The sequence below is a fragment of the Lynx canadensis genome, chromosome B1 (genome assembly GCF_007474595.2).
Source record: "Lynx canadensis isolate LIC74 chromosome B1, mLynCan4.pri.v2, whole genome shotgun sequence".
Lineage (NCBI taxonomy): Eukaryota > Metazoa > Chordata > Mammalia > Carnivora > Felidae > Lynx > Lynx canadensis.
The window spans coordinates 15,415,692-15,435,402 of record NC_044306.2 but is presented as its reverse complement, the minus strand read 5'-3'; the positions used below and the strand labels follow the sequence as shown (position 1 = coordinate 15,435,402).

The 19,711-nt window shown below is 46.6% G+C and overlaps 1 protein-coding gene across 4 annotated transcripts in view; it reads left to right on the top strand.

The window, feature by feature from the left end:
* Positions 1–19,711, top strand: part of ACSL1 (acyl-CoA synthetase long chain family member 1) — a 72,597-nt gene that overhangs the window by 1,939 nt on the left and 50,947 nt on the right. Inside the window, exon 1 of one of the 4 annotated variants that reach the window (XM_032592808.1) lies at positions 18,141–18,334. The exons of the other annotated variants lie outside the window; for them this stretch is intronic. The gene's annotated coding sequence lies outside the window, so the exon portion shown is untranslated. Of the gene's footprint in view, positions 1–18,140; positions 18,335–19,711 lie in introns of those variants that run through there. 4 annotated transcript variants of the gene reach the window in all.

The following is a 19,711-nucleotide window of genomic DNA, read 5'->3' as shown; positions in this document are numbered from 1 at the left end:
TCTGTCATCACAGCTGGGGATTTCTCCTCTCTCCCTTCAAGTTTCACTTTTCTGGAAAGAGCAAGACTATAGGAATACCAGTAATTTCTAGATGTTGAGACTCCATAACCCGAGATGAATATGTATAATTTTTAAGGGCAGTTGCTGAATGTATTGGGCAGGTTTGCCTCATAAAGCATGAGCTCATTATTCTTCTGCACATACCGACTTTCGTATCCAAATACTGTTAAGTTAGAATCCATTAATAACGTTTTATGAACAGTATTGTTTGGATGATGCAATGGGATAGACTCTTGTGTTAAAAAATACAGAGGAACTTCCTTTAAGGCAGCTCCAAGCTATTGGTATCCTGTGGCCTTACTTGAAATCTTGGGATTCAAGCCTTTCTCTCTCGCAGGCAGGTTCGTCAGGAGGTAGACTGTAGGTGCACAGTGTTTACTGCAGGTGGTCAGTCCAACTTGGCGGTCAGAGAAACCCATCAGGATCATTTGTCTTTGGCGCTCATGCCTAGAGACAAAGTCTCCTTGAACAGAGCTGATCTGAAGCTGCACCTGGTTAGGTTTAATTTTCAACATTGTAGTACTTGAAGGGGCTCTGAGAGCTTTTACAGAAACGCGTTTGGAAAGCGCACAAGCTAGAAAGTGGAGGCAATTTACCAGTGTTTGTGGCTGCAACTCCAAGATTGTCCTTTTATCTCCAATTCCTTACCGAAAATGCCCAGATTTCAGCTCAACAGGAATTTCTAGTTTGTGTGAGCCCAAAGTGATACATAATTTGAAAAAATTGACAAGAGGAAGCTATTGCGTAATCGGTGGTATGTTACTTTCTCTGCTTTTTCTTTACATTCCAACGACGTTTAGAAGTTCTTGGCTGAGTTGTAGACAATGTCGAATTTGGTTTGTTGTAACTTTTGTGCAATTCCGAGGAGAGAATGAAATATGGAGCCTTTCTTGAAACATGGCTGGCTTGGAGGGAGGGCACATTCTTTGGACGAGAGCTTAGGTGTAGGTGAGTGCTCTCTTCCCCTGTGCTGCCTGCCTAGAAGAATGCATTTGGCTGGAGGCACAAAAAAAATCTAAGATTTCAAAACTGGTGGCTCTGTGTAGGTACCTGGGCTAATTCTCTTTATGAGGATTTTTCAAGTTTTAAATGAAATTTGAAAGCTATCTAACACCTAATTCAAAACCATTTGCCTCAGAAAACCTACATATGTGTGTGTATGTATATGTATATAAAATATAAAATTATAAAAAGTTTAGCATGTAAATGTGAAAGTATTTATAATAGGAATATATACTTTTATAAGAATTATATTAACATAGGAATATTATATATTATATACTTTTTACATTATAACACGAACCTCTGCTTCTAGAAAATTTGGGAACTATAAAAAAAGGTCTTCAAGAGAATAGATGCTATTAACCTTTTTGTGTATTTCCTTTTAGTGTTTTTCTAAACAACTTTTTTTTGTACTTTAAGCATATAGTTTTAATTGAAGATAAAAATTTTGATGATTTAAAAAATTTCTTAATGTTTTTAAAAAAATTTTTTTAACATTTTTTTTTTGAAAGACAGAGAGAGACAGAGCACGATTGGGGGAGGGGCAGAGAGCGAGGGAGACAGAATCTGAAGCAGGCTCCAGGCTCTGAGCTGTCAGCACAGAGCCTGACGCGGGGCTCGAACTCACAAACCAGATCATGACGTGAGCCACAGTCCGCTTAACTGACTGAACCACCTAGGCTCTCCTGATAGTTTAATTTTAATCACCTAAGTTATATTGTGAGCATTCTTCCATGTTGTTACCTTCTCCAAAACTAAGTTTTGAGAATGGCTGCATAATGTGGTGTAAGGGATATGTTCCAATTTACTTACCCTTCTCCTACTGTTGGATATTTAAGAACAACTGCGTCAGAACAGTTTGCCAAGCCTCTTTTGTATTTAATGTATCTTTTGGAAAAATTAAGGCGTGTTCTGCTTTAAAACTGTTGGCACTGGCAATGATTTGAAAATTATTTTTGTTAGTGAATGGTTTTTTGTTTTTTTTTTTTTAATTTTTTTTTTTTTCAACGTTTATTTATTTTTGGGACAGAGAGAGACAGAGCATGAACGGGGGAGGGGCAGAGAGAGAGGGAGACACAGAATTGGAAACAGGCTCCAGGCTCTGAGCCATCAGCCCAGAGCCTGACGCGGGGCTCGAACTCACGGACCGCGAGATCGTGACCTGGCTGAAGTCGGACGCTTAACCGACTGCGCCACCCAGGCGCCCCTGTTAGTGAATGGTTTTAATGAACTTTTGGGTTCATGTGTTCTAGTCCAAAGCTGTCGATTTTTGGATTTCAATGGTCTGGAAAGATAAATGGAAAAAATGAGGGCATCAAAGGAGGAAACGTGGATTGACATTTATACCATTTCCTCTTTCTGGCAGGACTTCTGATAAATGTATTATCTGTCCCTTTGCACAGTTTTGGCGGAGGAAGAAATTGGTACTTTCCCCTCAGGTTGGTTGTGAGAGAAATGTGCATATATCTAAGGCCCAAATACCTCGAACACTGTTTATTCTTTAAATAACCAGAGTAAAGAGAAGGTTGCTACAGAGACTAGTTTCTCCCTCAGGGCTCAGCCGTCAGCTACAAAGCAGGGTCTGTGAGCTGACTGAGGCAGTGGCCACAGCCCGGCAGGGGCAGGCTCAGGACGTGAAAGGTGATGATAACAGCCAACAGGCCAAGGCGCTGTTCTCAGTGCTTCTGATATCGTGTGAATTCAGTTAATCCTCCCTGCAAGGTAGGTCCTGCTATTATCCCTGCTTTACAAAAGATAAAAGAATAAGGGCAGGAATGAAGTTGCCCAAACCAGGATTTGAACCTACGCAAGTCAGACTTCGGGGCCTGAGCTCCTAATTGGTTGGCTCAACTGCCTCCCTAGAGCTTGAAAGGTTCTTAGCCCAGGAGTGTCAGCAAAGTTCCAGGTTACCTAGCTAGTGGCAAGACAGGACAGAAGTGGTTCTTTTTCCGTGTCGTTGTTCCTTGATATCTCCTGGCCTCATTTTTACACTCTGTCTTGTACCACCAGAGCGCTGAAATGACAACAAATTTTGATTCAGCTTGCTTCAGTGAGTGACAAGATCACCTGGTCCAGAGCTATGACTTTCTAGAGAATTAAAGAGTTAAAGGCTTTGCCTGCCCTTGGTCGCATTAAGACTGGTGAACCGTCGAGGTGCACGGTTAATGCATCAAGTGTGTGGCAGGAAGAGAGGGTGTGGCCGGGAACAGGGACCCACGCTCGGCAGAGATGGTCGAGCCACTCACTTAAGCAAGAGATTGGTCTCACCATGGCACATAGGTTTGCTTCCTGCTGTGCATCTCGGGTTACTTTTACCAAAAATAGACTTTCTCAGCATGTTAGAGACAAGAGAACAGAATTGTGAGTTTTCAGGGTTTGGAGGCACAGTGTTATATCGCCTACTGGATATGGGTGCCTTTTTTCTTTTTCTTTTTCTTTTTTTTCCAACGTTTATTTATTTTTGGGACAGAGAGAGACAGAGCATGAACGGGGGAGGGGCAGAGAGAGAGGGAGACACAGAATCGGAAACAGGCTCCAGGCTCTGAGCCATCAGCCCAGAGCCTGACGCGGGGCTCGAACTCACGGACCGCGAGATCGTGACCTGGCTGAAGTCGGACGCTTAACCTACTGCGCCACCCAGGCGCCCCTGGGTGCCTTTTTTCTAGTACAGTTTTAGGCAGAACCCCAAGGTACGGAATAAAAGCAGGGCTGCTGTGGTTGAAGGGGGCAGGGGCGGGAACCCCTGCTCCCACATATATACTTGCTTCCTGAGTCACCTTTGTCTGCGGCACTTCTAAATATCCCAGCCTCCCTGAACATCGAAATAGCATAACTTCCTCCCTTGCAGACACAGTAATCGTTGTGCAGGTCATGGGTGATTTAGCCCAGGTTACACAACCTGTGTTCCCCTCTGGCCATGATACCCAGTGGAGTTTGTTCCTGGGCCCTGGGCCTGTTCGGAGAATGACCAGATCTCAGTGTACTTCTTGTTTTGTGCCCTGCAGTCGACCTATCTTCACTTACTCTGTACAGTATTGCACAACATACACCAATTTTTCCTCAACGTCACTGCCCAAACCATAGCCTGTCACCTCTCTGGTTGAGACAGTAGAGACCCCTCGTTGAAAAAAGAGGGAGAGAATGATGACTTTCCTTAATGAAGAACTCTCTGATTGAATCCCTCCTCTGCCCAGAAGCCTTCCGGGGCTCCCTCTATAAGGTCCCAAGTCTTTATTTAGCTTGGCTCTTGGGAGCTTCTAGAGTCTGGTTCCAACCTGCTGTTTCCTGTGCCTGTCCCAAACCACCCACATCCCGGGACTTTTGGAAAGCAGACTCTGGGAGCACGGGATTGCACCAAGGTCTCTGCATCCCAAGATTCTATCCGTGAGCTCTCTCTTTGGCCTGAGTGGCCTTCCCATGTCCTGGAAGGGCCTCATGGACCCTGTGCATTTACTGTGGCCTGTCTGCAATGACATTCCTCATTCCAGCCTCCTTCCTCGTGGACCTGCTCCTCAGAGACTCTGGATCCCTCACTGGAACCCTAGGCTAACGTTCAGCTGGCTGAGATGTGCCAGCAGCCGCAGTGGTGGTTAAAATGCTGAAATTCTCCCATATTGGTTAGGAATAGCTGCTACTCCAAGTGCCCCCACCCCTAATTCAGATTCTGAAGGGTTGGTGCCTGGTCCATCCAAGGATCTCCTGAACCCATTCTGGGGCAGTGGCCTACTTCTTTCTGGATCGGTTGATACCTGGCTGTACTGGTTATTCGTGTTATGAATAGCACCCCCCTCTCTCCTTCATTTGCCTTTTCATGTGAGCATATCTTGCTTCCTCATATAGACTCCCCAGCCGCATTCTAAGCTCTGGGCATGTAGGAGACCTAATCATTATCTTTTGCATGTTTTCAGCAGCATTTAACATGGCACCTTAACTGCTAGCAAGCGCTTAATATTGTCTGATGTCCAGTTGAGACCAGGAGACATTCAGACAGTCAGGTGTCCTGTAGAAGGGGATCGCTGACAAGAATATACATTTCAGTGTTCCAAATTTGTAAATTATGATGCTGCGCAAAACTGAGATCTTGCAGCAAAGATCAGGGTATCGAAAATCACTAGACCAAGCCTGTGCTTTCGTTGGGTTGAACTTAGTGTTTAGGAGTACAGCCGTGGTGTCTCTTTCAGGGTACTTTCAGAGAGGTTTCAACAGCAGGTGGTTGTAGGCTTTGCGGGATGTGGAAGGGAAGCAGATCAGTGTCAAGTTCTAGATAATCTTACATAACTGTACCGTCGTCTTCATTTACCTGGTATTCCTCCTTAAGATCATACCTTGTTTCTGTGCTACTAGTGAAATGGTCAAATAGCTGTTTGTTCCTTCTGTAGGACAATTACCCGCATTGTTCCTCACGCACGCTTCCAAGGTGCCCCAGAATGTGGGGCTGGCAGGGAACTTGCCTGTCAAGCAGTCCAACCAACCACCTCATGGGAGGACGGAACCGAGATTCAGAGAGGTGTGGCTGAGAGCCCAGAGACAGGCTAGACTCTGAAGACAGAGCCAGCCTGTGCTGCCCTCTTCGGACAGGAGTCAGAGATGAGCGCCATTGAGGCTGGCACCCCTCTAAAGTGTAGGCAGACTGAACATCCCTGGCCCGTGAGGCAGGGGCTGAAGCTTTGGGCTGCCGTGGCCCTGCGACCTTGATTCTCCTTCCTCCAGACTAGCTGGCCCAGCCCCCTCGGGCTCTCAGGCTTGGGCCAGGTGACTTCACTGCCAGTGTCCTGCCCGCTCCAACTCCTTTCCCTCACGGAGTTGTTGATTACCTCTGTCTCCCTCTTAGACGGAAAGTCTGTGTGCAAGCACTGTTACACTGCCCCCTAGCGGCAGCAAGCTTTTCGGGGGGGGGGGTGCTCCAGTTAGCACTTGTTTTTAATGTTTATTTATTTATTTTGAGAGAGACAGAGAGAACGAGTGGGAGAGGGGCAGAGAGAGAGGGAGAGAGAATCCCAGGCAGGCTCCATGCTCAGCGTGGAGTCCGACTCAGGGCTCGATCTCACGAACTGTGAGATCAGGACCTGAGCCAATCGCAAGACTCAGACACTTAACTGACTAAGCCACCCAGGCACCCCTGCAATTAGCACTTTTATTTGTTGCCTCCCAGAGTCAAGAACTGACAGAGACTCTAGCCAGGCAGGTGCCCAGAGAAGCTGCAAGAACTGCTCAGTCGTCCCAAAATGGGGCCCATGTGGCCCGTGGCGGAGGTAGGCCATCCAGGGTGCAGGGTGGGTATATTAGAACTACTCAGATACTCATTTTTTAGCTTAAATTCATATATGTGTATTTTATAATGTTCAGAAAATATTTGCAAATGTCTAGAGTTTATAAATGTAGTTACATATTAAGAGGCATTTATTGATTAGTTTGGATGCATTATAAAAAAGCTCAGAGAACCGGAAAATTAACTCCTTCTCTACCAACAGCATGGCAAGATACCTCTGAATGCCACTTGGAAAAAAAAAAAAGAGCAAGAGAACTCAGTTTGTCAGTTAAGGGGGAATCAAAACTCCTTTGCGAAACTAGGTTGTGATTGATGTCAAATTGGTCTCGAAGTGAGGTGGTATCTTATTGTGGTGGTGATTTGTATTTCCCTAATGACGTAGAGCATATTTTCATGTGTCTGTTAGCCGTCTGGATGTCTTTGGAAAAGTGTTTAGTTATGTCTTCTGCCCATTTCTTCACTGGATTATTTGTTTTTTGGATGTCGAGTTTGCTAAGTTCTTTATAGACTTTTGGATACTAACCCTTTTATCCAGTATGTCATTTGAAGAGCCCAAATGCCCATCGATGGACTAATGGATACAGAAGATGTGGTGTACATATGCAGTGGAATACAACTCGGCGATCAAAAAGAATGAAATCTTGCCATTTGCAACAACATGGATGGAACTAGAGTGTGTTATGCTAAGTGAAATAAGTCAGCCGGAGAAAGACAAACGTCGTATGATTTCACTCATATGTGAAACTTAAGAAACACAACAGATGAACATAGGGGGAGGGAAGGAAAAATAAGATAAAAACAGAGAGGGAGGCAAACCATAAGGGAGTCTTAAATACAGAGAACAAACCTGAGGGTTGCCGGAGGGGAGGTACGTGGGGGGGGCATGGGCTAAATGGGTGACAGACATTAAGGAGGGCACTTGTTGGGATGAGCACTGGGTGTTGTAAGTGATGAATCCCTGGGTTCTACTGAAACCAATATGACACTGTATGTTAACTAACTTGAACTTAAAGAGATAAATTTAAAAATTTTTAAAAAGTGGTCTTGGACTTCAGGAGAGTCATGTTAAATCCAGAGTATGTTTTGACTTTGGACCCAAAGCTTGAAAATGCAGAAGCCTTAAAATCAGGACAAAGATTTTATTTTATTTTCTGATTTATTCACTACTGTGTCTCCTGAGATGGGAGCAATGTTTGATACGGAGTGCTCTGTAAATCTCAGATTGAACATATAGACCTTTCTTTGTGTGACAATCAAATATCATGCTGGGTGTAGCACCTCGAGTCAATATTTAGGTTGGCTTTCTTTGTTGAACGTTTAGTCACTTAGCAGGAAGCAGCATGTGGATGTGCTAGTCAGTTTTACTCCCCGCAAATCGTTCCCCAAACCGCAGGATCATAGCGCCGAATGGGCCTCAGAAGTGTCACCTGAATAGTAAGATGTTTGGGATTTGCTTTAAAATTGTTGTTGTTTTTTTTTTTTTTAATGGGTGTAAAATGAGACAATATTAGCAAAGTGTTGATCCTGGGAAAGCCGAAGCTAGGGTCATGGGCATGTGGGGGTTTGTTTTCCTATTCTGTGTACTTTTAAATCCACGTGGACATTTTCATAATAAAATATAAACAAAACGTACGGGGAAAGTAGACCCCAAGCTAGTGTCACGTGTTCCAAGTAGGTAACAGCCAGATGAGACCATCTCTTTGTCTTCCTTTCCTTCCTTTAAACGCCAGGTCGTTACTCTACAGTCCTCTGCAACTTGTTGGATTTGTTAGGTTTTCAGCCTCCTGCGGGCCACCCACTCTTCCCATGGTTCCCCGCACCCTTGGAGTTATTCCAGCCCCGCCCTTTTCCCTCCTCCTGCAGTGGGCTTAATCCTGCAACTCTTTCTCTACTTCACATGCTGCTTCCCCCGACACCACCAACGTCTTCCCCAGAGCTGACGAAATCGAAAAGTCAGAACGGGGTCCCAGCCTCTTTCAAAGGCTCTGTTCTGTCTTGAGGAGGCCCACAGCCTAAGCATATTTGGTGGGCTCCCTTCATCTCTGCTGTTTAGGGACACAACAGTCCCACGCTGAAATCTGTAAACCCTCAAAAGCGTCCCCATGTGTGAGTGGCCGGCCTTCCTCTCTGGGTAGAGGTCTGTCTATGTTCTATCTCCCACTTAACCCTGCGCCGCTAAGCCGGTCCACTAGTTTGTCAGTCCCTCTGAAACCGCGATCTATTTTAAGAGGTGTAAGTAACTCTACCCAACCTTGTGTCCTTTCAGCCTTCTTATCCAGGTCACTGCTATCTGATCGTGGTGACCTCTGCGAGCAAGGACTGGGCCTTGTTCTTCGCTGTCTCCTGCACCAGGCCTCACCCTGGCGGGGACATGGGACGCTCAGCAAACTACACCCCGCTGCATGAGGACAAGCTCCTGCAGCTAACGGCTGCTTAGCCCGGGCGGAGGCAGGGCATCCTCCACCCTGGTTTGTGGCTCTGTCGTTCCTAACTGCCAGCCTCCCCTGCCCCAGCACCGGCCGGCACGAGCTGGGTCTCAGGGCATTTCACCCCCACCACCTGCCTCTGGCTGCTTCCACCTGGCTCTCTAGCCGGCCCTCCCATCGCCCACTCTGGTTCATCCATAGTGTTCTCTCCCTCCCGAAGCCCTCCACCACTTACTTCTTCACTTTTCGTCTAGATAGTTAGGTTAACTCTTTCTCGCAGGTGTGCTTGTTCACTGATACCCTAAACTCGTCGAAGGCAGAGGAAACACTGCAAATGCTGTTGGACTTCTGTTTGGGAGAGAGGGAAAGTGGGGTTTTTTTCCCTGTGATTTTGTTCATTAGCAGTGGAACCTTTCTCAAAGGTGCCCTTACGTGGAAGTGCCCACATAGCTGGTCAGGGCCCAACACGGACGGTGGGAGCCTAGGGATGGACTTTCTGGGCAGGGCTTCCACCCCATCTGTCATTCTCCTAGAAGGACAGGTTGCCGCCCGAGGCCGTTTATGCAGCAGGTGGGAAATACATAAATACAAGAGGAAATGAACCGAATTGACCTAGTTATATCTTCTTTATCTTGAGAAATAAAAAAAAATAATAATAAAAAAATAATAACAGCAAAGTACATAGTCGAATAATAAAATCATAAATACCCAAATGCCACAGCATAGAATTAACAGTTTTTTTCCTTAATTTTATTTATTTATGTATGTATGTATTTATTTATTTATTTATTTATTTATTTTGAGGGGAGGGAGGAGTGACAGAGAGAGAAGGAGAGAGACAGAGAATCCCCAGCAGGCTCCGCACTGTCAGCACAGAGCCGGACGGGGCTCGAACTCACAAACCATGAGATCATGACCTGAACCGAAATCGAGAGTCGGTTGCTTAACCGACTGAGCCACCAGGCGCCCCTAGAATTGGCAGTTTCTAACAGTTATTTTCTCTCTGTGTCGTGCTGTCATCTGGAGTTTCTGGGTGGCGGTGGAATCCTGTTGTTCAGTCCTGAACGTCAGGGGTATGTCACCATCTTTTGCCTTCTCTGGCCTTGTCTTGGAAATGCTGCATGGTGTCAGTGATTGAAGGGGGCACACATTTCCTCTATTCCCGTCCTTTCTTTATCCCCACGGAGGCCCACACAGGCAGCGACGAAGCTAGCTCAAGATTTTTGTTGCCCGTCAGGGGCACCGCCGGGACCTGAAACAACCAGATTGTTACGTCTGAGCCTACCTCCTACTCTTCCTGTTTTGTCTCCTTCCGTATTCACTCCTAAAAGTGACTAGTCTGGGACAAAACATCCGGAGGGACCCTGGGACTTAGGTACCCTCTCTTTGTGCGGTTTCTCAAACAGAGGGACCCTACTCCCCATTTCCAGGGCCCTGAGTGGACAGGAGTTCCTGCCTCACGGGGTCTGGCTCTGGCTATTGTAAAAGGACATTCGTCCTCTTAACTATTAAGTTCTTCTCCACCTCCCAGGAAGAGGAGCCTCCTGCTTCCTGCCTTGCTTTGTGGTTCCCTAGAGGCCGGGAAGATGGAGAGTCTGTTGTGGATTATTTTCGTGGCAACAGAAATTTTATTTCCTTCTCTAGCTATGGTCATAATAGGCTGTACATAATGGGCCGTACCCCCTGGACCATGGCGTCGTGTTCTCTAATACACAGTCCTACAGACATAATTAGGGCCCTTCCTGGGCCAGATGTCAGCTGAGATAACATGCCTTGTTGGATTCACTTGGTGAGTTGACAAGTGGGGAGCCGGACCCACAGAAGCCTCTTCAGAAGGGTTGGGTCAACCTAGCAAACTGGTCTTGTCTCCATTATCTGAAGTGAGGCTGACTGGCTGAGGTCACCCATTTTGCCCAAGCCTGCCCCGTCTCCGACCGTTACCAAGAAATGTCCCTGCCTCGTCTAAGTGACTTCTGAGAACTCACTTAACAGTGTTAACAGTGTTTGAAGGCCAATGGAAACATCTTGCTTCTCTTAAGAGTTTTTTTTTTTTTTTTTTCAATAGAAACTTTCCCTCATGAATCCATGCCACTCACATAACCTGGATGTCTTCGCTGGGCATGTCCAAACTAGAATTATCACTTCCCCAATTGGCTGGACATGGCAGGTCTTCGTGTCTATGCTGAAGAGAGAAGGGAGGAGAACCAGATGGCTCCCCCCCACCCCCCGCCCTCCGGAGAATGCTGGGCAAGTCATATTTGCAGCATCCCTTACCGCTCAGATGGCCACCCACCCGGTGCTCGTGCTCGTGCTCGGTGTTCGGGGAGTCTCTGAGGGCTCTCCTCACCGCAGTCCCACCATTGCTCTCTAGCTCCTGGGATGCTTCTCTGGTTTAGAGGATTCTCTTTTCTGTCATAGAATAGTCACTTCTAGACGTTGGTGGCCAGCCGGGTATCAAGCTCTGGACTCAAGCCCTCCTTCTGGCATTTGCACTTCTACTCAAGAGAGGTATTTGTTTACCCTCTTCCCCTTCTTGTGGGCAACCTTGATCTTTCAAAAAGTAATCCACAGTCTCCTGTCTGAATATTTGTCTACACATCTGCTAAGGAGAAAGAGGATCCTTGCCCTTAGATGACCTTGAGGTGACATTATATAGAAGTGTAACAATTTGAGAAATGAAAAACATCATGGGAAGATGGGCAAGAGAGTTTTGCTTTTTTTTAGTTATCATTACTGACTTCAGGAGTAGAATGTAGTAACTGATCACTTACATAAAACACCCAGTGCTCATCACAACAAGGGGCAAGGGAGTATTTTTATGTAGCCTTTAAATCAGTGTCTTGCAAGCTTTTTCTTTTCCCCTCCACATCACCTAGGAGGTGCTGCTTACTCCTTTCTAGCACAATGGCTCGCAGCAGCAGCAGCAGCAGCAGCAGCGTGGGGTGTACAGGGAGAATGCTAAAGTTTAGAAATGTTTCAAATACCTCCTTGCTCTTTGGAGAATCACTGTTCTATAAATACACCCTCCTGGGACCTGTAGCAGAAAACTGGTCAGAATCACAGAGGGTCGTTCCTAACTCAGTAACTGTTCATGAAGCACCTGTTCTGGGCAAGGCGGTATGTCCAGCATCAGGGGCCTATGAAGACAGATGGGAAGGGGCCCTGGCCCCAGGAGAGAGAAGCATCTATGTAAGAGAAGCAGACGCTCAACATAAGTGTAAAATAGGAGATGCTAAGGGTCACGCAAGGGCTACAGATAACATATTCCTGGAGTTCAGGACTGCCTCTGAGGAGGTCACGTAAGGATTTATTAGAGCAACTGAACTATTTGGGTCGGTTTGGACATGTTATTAAGACAGGGCTCGGGAGGAGGCCGTAAGGGAAGGAGACCCCAAGGTTGGAGAATGCAGCGTGGGCGTGGAGGCATGGGGAGACTTTCTGGTAGACTCTTGGAACGGGCCAGAGCTCCGCCCTGGGATACTGGCCCTCCCAGCCTTGTTGAGGCAGGGAGCCGGAGGGGAGCTCGCCCAGAGACGCGTGGGGAGAGGATGGGCCGGTCCACTCGCACAAGGGGGCTTCCAGGACCCTGGGAAGCTGCCTACAAACCGTCTTCCAGCCTCCCCCACCGCTTTGCTCCTCATTGTTCCACCGGTCAATCTCCCGGGCTCAAAAACCCAGCCCTCCGACTCCGACTCTTTTTTTCCACTTATATCCACTGAGTTACTAAATCCTGTTTTGTTTTGTTTTGTTTTGTTTTAGCGATTAAAAATGCCTTATCGTAAAGTAGGCATAACATAAAATTTACCATTTTAGCCACTTTTAAGCATACAGTTCATTGGCATTCATTACATTATCGATATTGTGTAACTGTCACCGTTACCGAGTTCCAGAATTTTTCATCATCCCCAACACAAACTGTGTACCTGTGAAGCAATAACTCCCCTTTCCCCTCCCACCCTCCATTCCTGTAGCTTCCATTTCTGTCTCTTTGAATTTGCCTCATCGAAGTCCCTAGAACACATATAATGTTTTGTAGGTTCATCCAGTTTATGGCCTGTATCAGAATCTCCTTTTTTTTTTTTTTTTTAAGGCGGAGGGATATTCCATCGCCTGCACAGGCCACATTTCCTGTGTATCCCTCCATCGCTTGGTGGACATTGGGATTCAGATCCTGGCTTTTTAAAGCTCTGTCTGTCCCAGCTTCTTGGCATCCTGTTCATCGCCTTGCACCTTCGTCTGCATTTGAACCACCATGTGCCTCGGTGACAGGCCTGCCTCTTACGGTCCATAGGCTTTGCCTTCGGTCCTGGCCTCTGGTCTTGTTCTTGTGTGGGGCTGGGGCAGGACACTGGACTTTTCCTACACAGTCTCCTGTCTTTGAGTCAAAGCTAATGAGGGCGCCATACAGTAAGGACCGTTAGGAGGATGACATTTCGTCATGTGTCTAATTACTCAGCACGGTGCCTGATACACAGCAAGTGCTTAGCAAACGGTGGCTCTTAAAGAAAGCGCAATTTCAAGCTGAGTTTTCCTTCCTTTCTCCTACCCAGTGGAATCCTGTCACTTGTTCCAGATTACCTGGCCAAAAATCCTAGAGCTGAGGTGGGGAGTTGCTTCTGGCCGTCCCGTCCTATCCCCAGAGCCCAAAGTGGAGCTCACGTTCTTGGGCCTCCCTCATCCTGCGAGGACCGGCTCACCTTTGCTTTCTGCATGCAGCAATCCTTGAGAGCGTGTGACGTCTCTCAGAATTTCTTGTGCACTTACTGCCACCTCGTTTTGCACTGTTTTGTGTATATATTTGTGTTACGTTTTTGACTTCCAAGCCTCACGAATGGGGTCTGCCAGTTTTTCACGGTTTGCACCCACATTTGAATGTTAAGTAATGCACCTGCACCCAAGAGAGGGTGAGGATTTCCCGACAACCCTCTTGTAGTCGTCATGGGTCCCTGAGGCTTTCATTTTGTGGGTGTGTCCTCTTGGTCACTTCCTTTTGAACACCATCAGGTAAAGAAGGCACCTTTCCTGAAACCGCCTCGTTCTCAGAAAGGCCAACTAAGTGAATTCAACTTTTCCTGAGCAAAGGAATTTAACACTAGCTGGGTTGCTATTTCTGGAGGCTTGACCTTGCGAAGGCAAAAGTGGCTGGCTCTAGGGATGCCTGAGGCCCTGTGTGAAGAAGTGTGTTCAAAGAATTTTAATAAACTATCAGGGAAATGTAAATAGGGAAAGAGCACACGTTTCTAAAGTAATTTATTTTGTCACGTGACTTCAATAGATATGTAATTTAATAAATACACGAAGCTGTTAGGGGTAGACTTTGACCATTGCATCTAAGCCCTACAAGTTTACGCATTCAAGTTGGGCACATTGTGTTTGGAATCTCATTACTTGGGGGCGTATATGGGAGTCGTGGCTTGGTGGCCAATATGAACAGGTGAGGTATGACCCTAATATTACTGGTTAGAAAATTAGTCTAGCCTTCTGCTTACCTTTACAGTTTTTTATTAAGTTTATTTCTTTATTTTGAGAGAGAGAGAGAGAGCGTGCACATGCGCGCATGAGTGGGGGTGGGGCAGAGAGGGAAGGAGAGAGAGAAAATCACAAGCAGGCTCTGTGCTGTCAGCACCGAGCCAAACACGGGGCTCGAACCCACAAACCACGAGATCATGACCTGAGCCGAAATCAAGAGTCGGATGCTTAACCGACTGAGCCACCCAAGCATCCCTCTGCTTACCTTTAAACACTTCGTGTCCTGCTCTTTCTGACTTTGATGGCGTGGACAGAGAGTGGTGTCGTAAAGAATTTTCAAGTTGACTTGAATATTTCAGTAAATCAGGTTTCTAAAAGCAGAGCACCTCTCCTTCATTTCTCCTTTTAAAATCTGCTTGGAAATTGAATTCGTGATCCCAGAGAGTCACTTTAATGAAAATTATGTGGGTTTAAGGTTCACTGTACTTCGTTGGGAAGAAACACCCCATGGCAGTGGATGGGAGTAATTAATTCCCTGTGGAAGTATTTGCCCACCGTGCGTGGGATCCTGAAGTTACCCAGATGGTCTCTCTCCTTCTCATGCTCAGGATGAGGAGATGATCCAAAGGCAGCAAACGTGGTCAGGAATTCATGTATAGAATGGGCTTTGGACAGAGACCTCTGTTTTCCTTTGCAACTGGTGGATGCCGGCATCCCTGTTTGGGGAGAGCCCGACTGCTCTTTTGGTTCAGGAGGGGACGGCTTAAGCAAATCTAGCTTTAGGTGAATTGCCAGCCAGGGTTAAGGAGCACGAATCCAAGGGTTTTGGAGTGGCACACTGAAAGAACAGCACGCGGTCTGGCTGCTGCTCTCTTGTTCCTCCCCAAGGCTGAGCTCTGCCCAGCCAGCTCAGGACAAAGGGGGAGTTTCAGCCTTCTGTAAATAGCCTATTGTACAAGGGCAGGAGGTGGAGCAAGGAATGGCAGCGTTGCCAGCTTGGCTCGCTGCTTTTAAGGAAAGATGTCAGGATTTCTGCATTTGCTGCTGCTGGGGCAAGGGTGCTATTTGTGTGGGTTTGCTTCAAGGCTGCATTCCTAGCAAAGTATTTCATCAAACCGCTGTTATTCAACCGAATGAAAGCTTGAGGAACTTTAGAAGGGGAGAAACATCCCGGTCACCCATTTTTTTGGGGGGGTTTGTAAACAATATGAAGAAAATAAAATGCTGATGTAAGTATAAATCTGCAAAATCATAGGAGGTCTGTGTGTGTGTGTGTGTGTGTGTGTGTGTGTGTGTGTGTGTCTGTCCCTGTGTCCTTAGAGAACGATGCCCTTGTGAGTCACCTCTGGCCCCAAACCACTTTGGTGTGGTGTAAACAAAATGGTAGGAGGTAAACCTTTGTGTCCGGGTGGCCTTAGACCCATATGTTCAGAGTCCAGGATGATGGGGCAAATCCTGGTGGTTACGTAAGACAAGGGAGTTCAGATGCCCGGTTCTCATCAGGCCATGCAGTGTCAGTGCTGAGGACCTTTAGAAACCACCTGCTGTCACGGTTTCTAAGCCGGAGTGGGCTGCGGGGGACTTGGGAGCCGCATGTGCAGAGAAGTATGTGCATGTTCCCAGTGGAGAGGATCAGCGGCCCCGCAGAGGTTAGGAATTTGTTCGTGTAGAGGAAAAAGCATGACTTTAGGGTCAAGTTGGTGTCCCCGTCTTGGGATACACCTTGGGGAAACCTCTTAAGTCTCCAGCCTCAGTTTCCTCATGATCATTTTGTATTGCAATGTTCCAGTGAGCTACAGGATGTGAAAGCCTTTCTGAAACACTAAATCAGTGCTGTGTTGCCAGCTCTTCTTCCCAAAGTTTGGGTGGATAAATACCAGGACTTCTGTTTCCTGACAGTCGTGCAATCCAGCTTCTACTACCGTGTCCTGTGTATCCTGTCCTGTGTCCTGTCCTGTGCACAGGGCTACTTAAAGGCATCCTTCACAATGGTTCTTTGCGCTGGATGTGTGCCACGTTCCCCCAACCATTGCTGTGTTCTCTGTCGTTCTGTGGTTTTAGACTCCAGCTCTTTGGGAAATTCAAAGGACCCAACTGAACAAACACACTTTTCCTAAGTGCTGGGAGGAAGGGTGTGCAGGTGTAGCTGTTGGGGAAGGGAGAAGCCAGCTGCCAATTGTCTTGTGTGTTCTCAACTGAGAAATACTGGCTGCTTAAGCCTTTAATCCGATTGAATCATATTCTTAGCAAATAGCAGCATTATTACTTGCCTGGGCTGTAAACTTCCTGAGAGGGTGATGTGGAAATTTGCTTTTGAAAGAATTTAATAAAAAAAATATTCCAACTAGAACACCGTTGGAATAAGAAGTACGGTCTGTCTGGGTTTTAGTCATCTGTGGGCAAGTGTGGGTCTTGATTCTTCTTAGAGACCTGTTGGGGGCTGTCTTAAAGCGTGGTGTTAATGTTCACCTGCAGCACTGAAGGGCTATTTATTGTGGCTAATATTCTCTGAATGAGGTCTGCCTGCATTTCTAAATACGCGAAGTGCCTTTTCGTTAATAGCAGTTACATAGAAGGAAGAAGATTTAGAATGCTTTGTATTCATGTTTAAGAGTCATTCTTCACGTGGATCTAAAAGAAGGATTGTCTTAGTTCTTTACTGGATGGGCTCTAGTTTTCCTATGGACAGCATTAACCAGTTGATTAAGTGAAGCTGGTTTTCAGCTTGTCTGTCACCTGGCTGCGAGCTGAGAGGCATGAATTAAACTGTTGTACCTTGTCATTATCACCCACTAAAGGTAAGAATTTAGCTGGGTTTCAACCCTTAGCATTACTGATTAGTATCTAATAAAGTGTTCTTGCAACGGTGCAAGATTACCAAATCAGTAATTTTCTGAGGTGTTTTTTTTTTCAAGTTTTCTTTCCTAGACTTATCTCTAGAAATAGACATTTTTCTTTCTTCTCTAATGCTGTCTACAGCTTGGCTCCTGCTGATGCTTAAAATAGAAAAAAAAAAAAAATCACCAGCTTATGACTGTATTTGTTTATGGGGGGATTATTTAACGTTCCCCTCCAAGGACTGGATTCTGTCGAACAGCCCCTGCAGATTCACAGGATCTGGGCTGTATGGAAATGACTCCAGGGACCCCGGGGAGAGAAAAGCCAAGGGCAGGGGTGTGTCTGCGAGGGGTGGGAGATTCCTTTCCAGCCGCAGGGGCGCAGTGGGCGTGAAGAAGGCTGCCAGGGGGCGTGACTTGAGGGGCAGGCAGGTCCGCACAGGGCGCAGTCGGGTTGCTTAGCGTCGGCTGGCTGTGCTGAGTACGGAATCTGGCCGCCTGCTGCCAGCGGGCCCGACTCCCTCTGTCTGCTCGTCCTCACGGTCTCCGTGAGTGCGGGCCTTGCTCAGGGAGCCCTCACTTCAGCACGCCCCGCCGACACCGCCGGCTCAGTGTCGTGTGTCCCCCACCCGCCGAGAGCCTGGACCGGGTGGTGGGCGCCGTCCTCCCAGCCGCCGGCTCCAGGCCCCCCGCCCCCCCCCCCCCCCCCCCCGCGGCGCACCCTGGCTGGCCTCGTGTGTTCACTGTGCTCCCGGACTGGAGTAGCTCCGCTCCTGTGCGTTCCTCTAGAATAAATCTGCTGTGGCCATACCACGGACAATCTGTTTCTTTCGTGGTCCGTCGCCTGTTGGTTCGACATGCCGCCCAGCATCTGATCGTTTATTTCACTGGTTTTTAAAAATATGCCCATTGTCTCTTCTCATTGGGAAGCCAGGCAGAAAGAAAACAGTGTCTGTTTTCAGATCTGGCACTGGCAGTGACACTGGCTGATGCCTGTCCCTGCCCATGGGTGGAGCAGTGGGGTGACTGTGCTCCCAGCTGCCCATTGGCCCATCCTCCACCCGCTTCTCCTGGGAAGTCAAGTGTGAATTTTGTCTCATAGTTACCTTTAGCCCAGTGGGCAGCAGGACAGGAGTCGGCCTGTGGCAAATGTTCTGAGAGACCTTGGCAGGTCCGGCAAACGCCAGCTGAGCTCCTCCCCCCACCCTCCTCCCACCACCTCTTCTGCTCCGCAGTAGTCACCTAGCAGTCAGCTGTTGGTGGCACCTATGGTGAGTGGTATTGTAAGTAGTGGAGCTTCTCCTCCAGAAGTATGACCTGAAGAAATTTTGCTTATCTGTTCCTTCTCAGTTGTCATGGAAGGAACTTTCGTGTGTGTGTGTGTGTGTGTGTGTGTGCACGCGCGCGTACTCACACAGAGTTGTGACGCAAGATTGCACGAGCTGAGCAAATACATTAAGATAGTGATGGCCAGTGAAAACACCCGATACTCTGCTCCTCTCTAAACAAAATTTACAGCGGTAGAGAGTGAGATTTAAAGATTTCTGTATCTGAAAAAAGAAAATTATGTTCATTTTTGTGACCTCGGTATTTAAAAGGACATACAAGAAGGAACTCACAGCTACCATCTGAAGCACAGCTAAAGCGTTCACACTTGGCAGGCAGTTTTTGAGAAAAGCCTTTCAGAGCATTCGCTATGATTTCCTTCCCTTTACTGCCAAACATACTTTATAGTAGTGGCTCATCAATCGTTTTCTAATTAGAATTATTCGTACTTATTTCCTGTTCTGACACTTTTTATGCTGATGTATATGTAAATTGTCTATCCCATCCAATTTGAGGCTTTCATATACATTAGGTTGTTTGTCCAATTTTCTTCTGTGTGTTTTGGCTTTTTTTTTTTTTTTTTTTTAGTTTACTTATTTATTTATTTTGAGAGACACAGAGTGTGTGAGGGAGGAGCAGAGAGAGAGAGGGAGAGAGAGAGAATCAATCCCAAGCAGACTCCACACTGAGCATGGAGCCTGACAGGGACTCGATCCCCTGGTCACGAGATCATGGTCTGAGCCGAAATCAAGAGTCATTCACTTAACCGATTGAGCCACCCGGGCACCCCTGTGTTCTGACTGCTTTGTTGTTGTTGTTGTTGTTGTTGTTGTTGTTGTTGTTTTATTAACTCTGTACCTTACGGTTCTGCATAAAGGACTAATCACAGGATGTTGGTAGATGAAATAATGATAGTACTTAGCATTTATTGAGTAGCTTCTGGGGCCCCATGCCATTCCAAGCTTTCTGTAAATCATGTAACCATTATAAAATCCCCATGAGATAGGTCTATTTTCAATCTCCATTTTTGGTTAGGGAAACTGAGGCACAGAGAAGTTAAGTAATTCCAAATCATACAACTAATAAGCTGGGAAGACAGAATTTGGCTCTAGAATCTGGGATCTTAAATATTATTCTATACTTCTTCTCAAATACTATGCTTCAGTCTCTCTCTAGTTACGTGGTAGATGGTTTAGAATTTATGTACATCCATTTATTATTATTATTATATTTTGGTTATAATATCTTGAGGAATATAAAAAATTATTTTAGCAGAATAGAGAACTGCAGTTTCCTCTGCATTTGTATTGCTGCTTTTATGG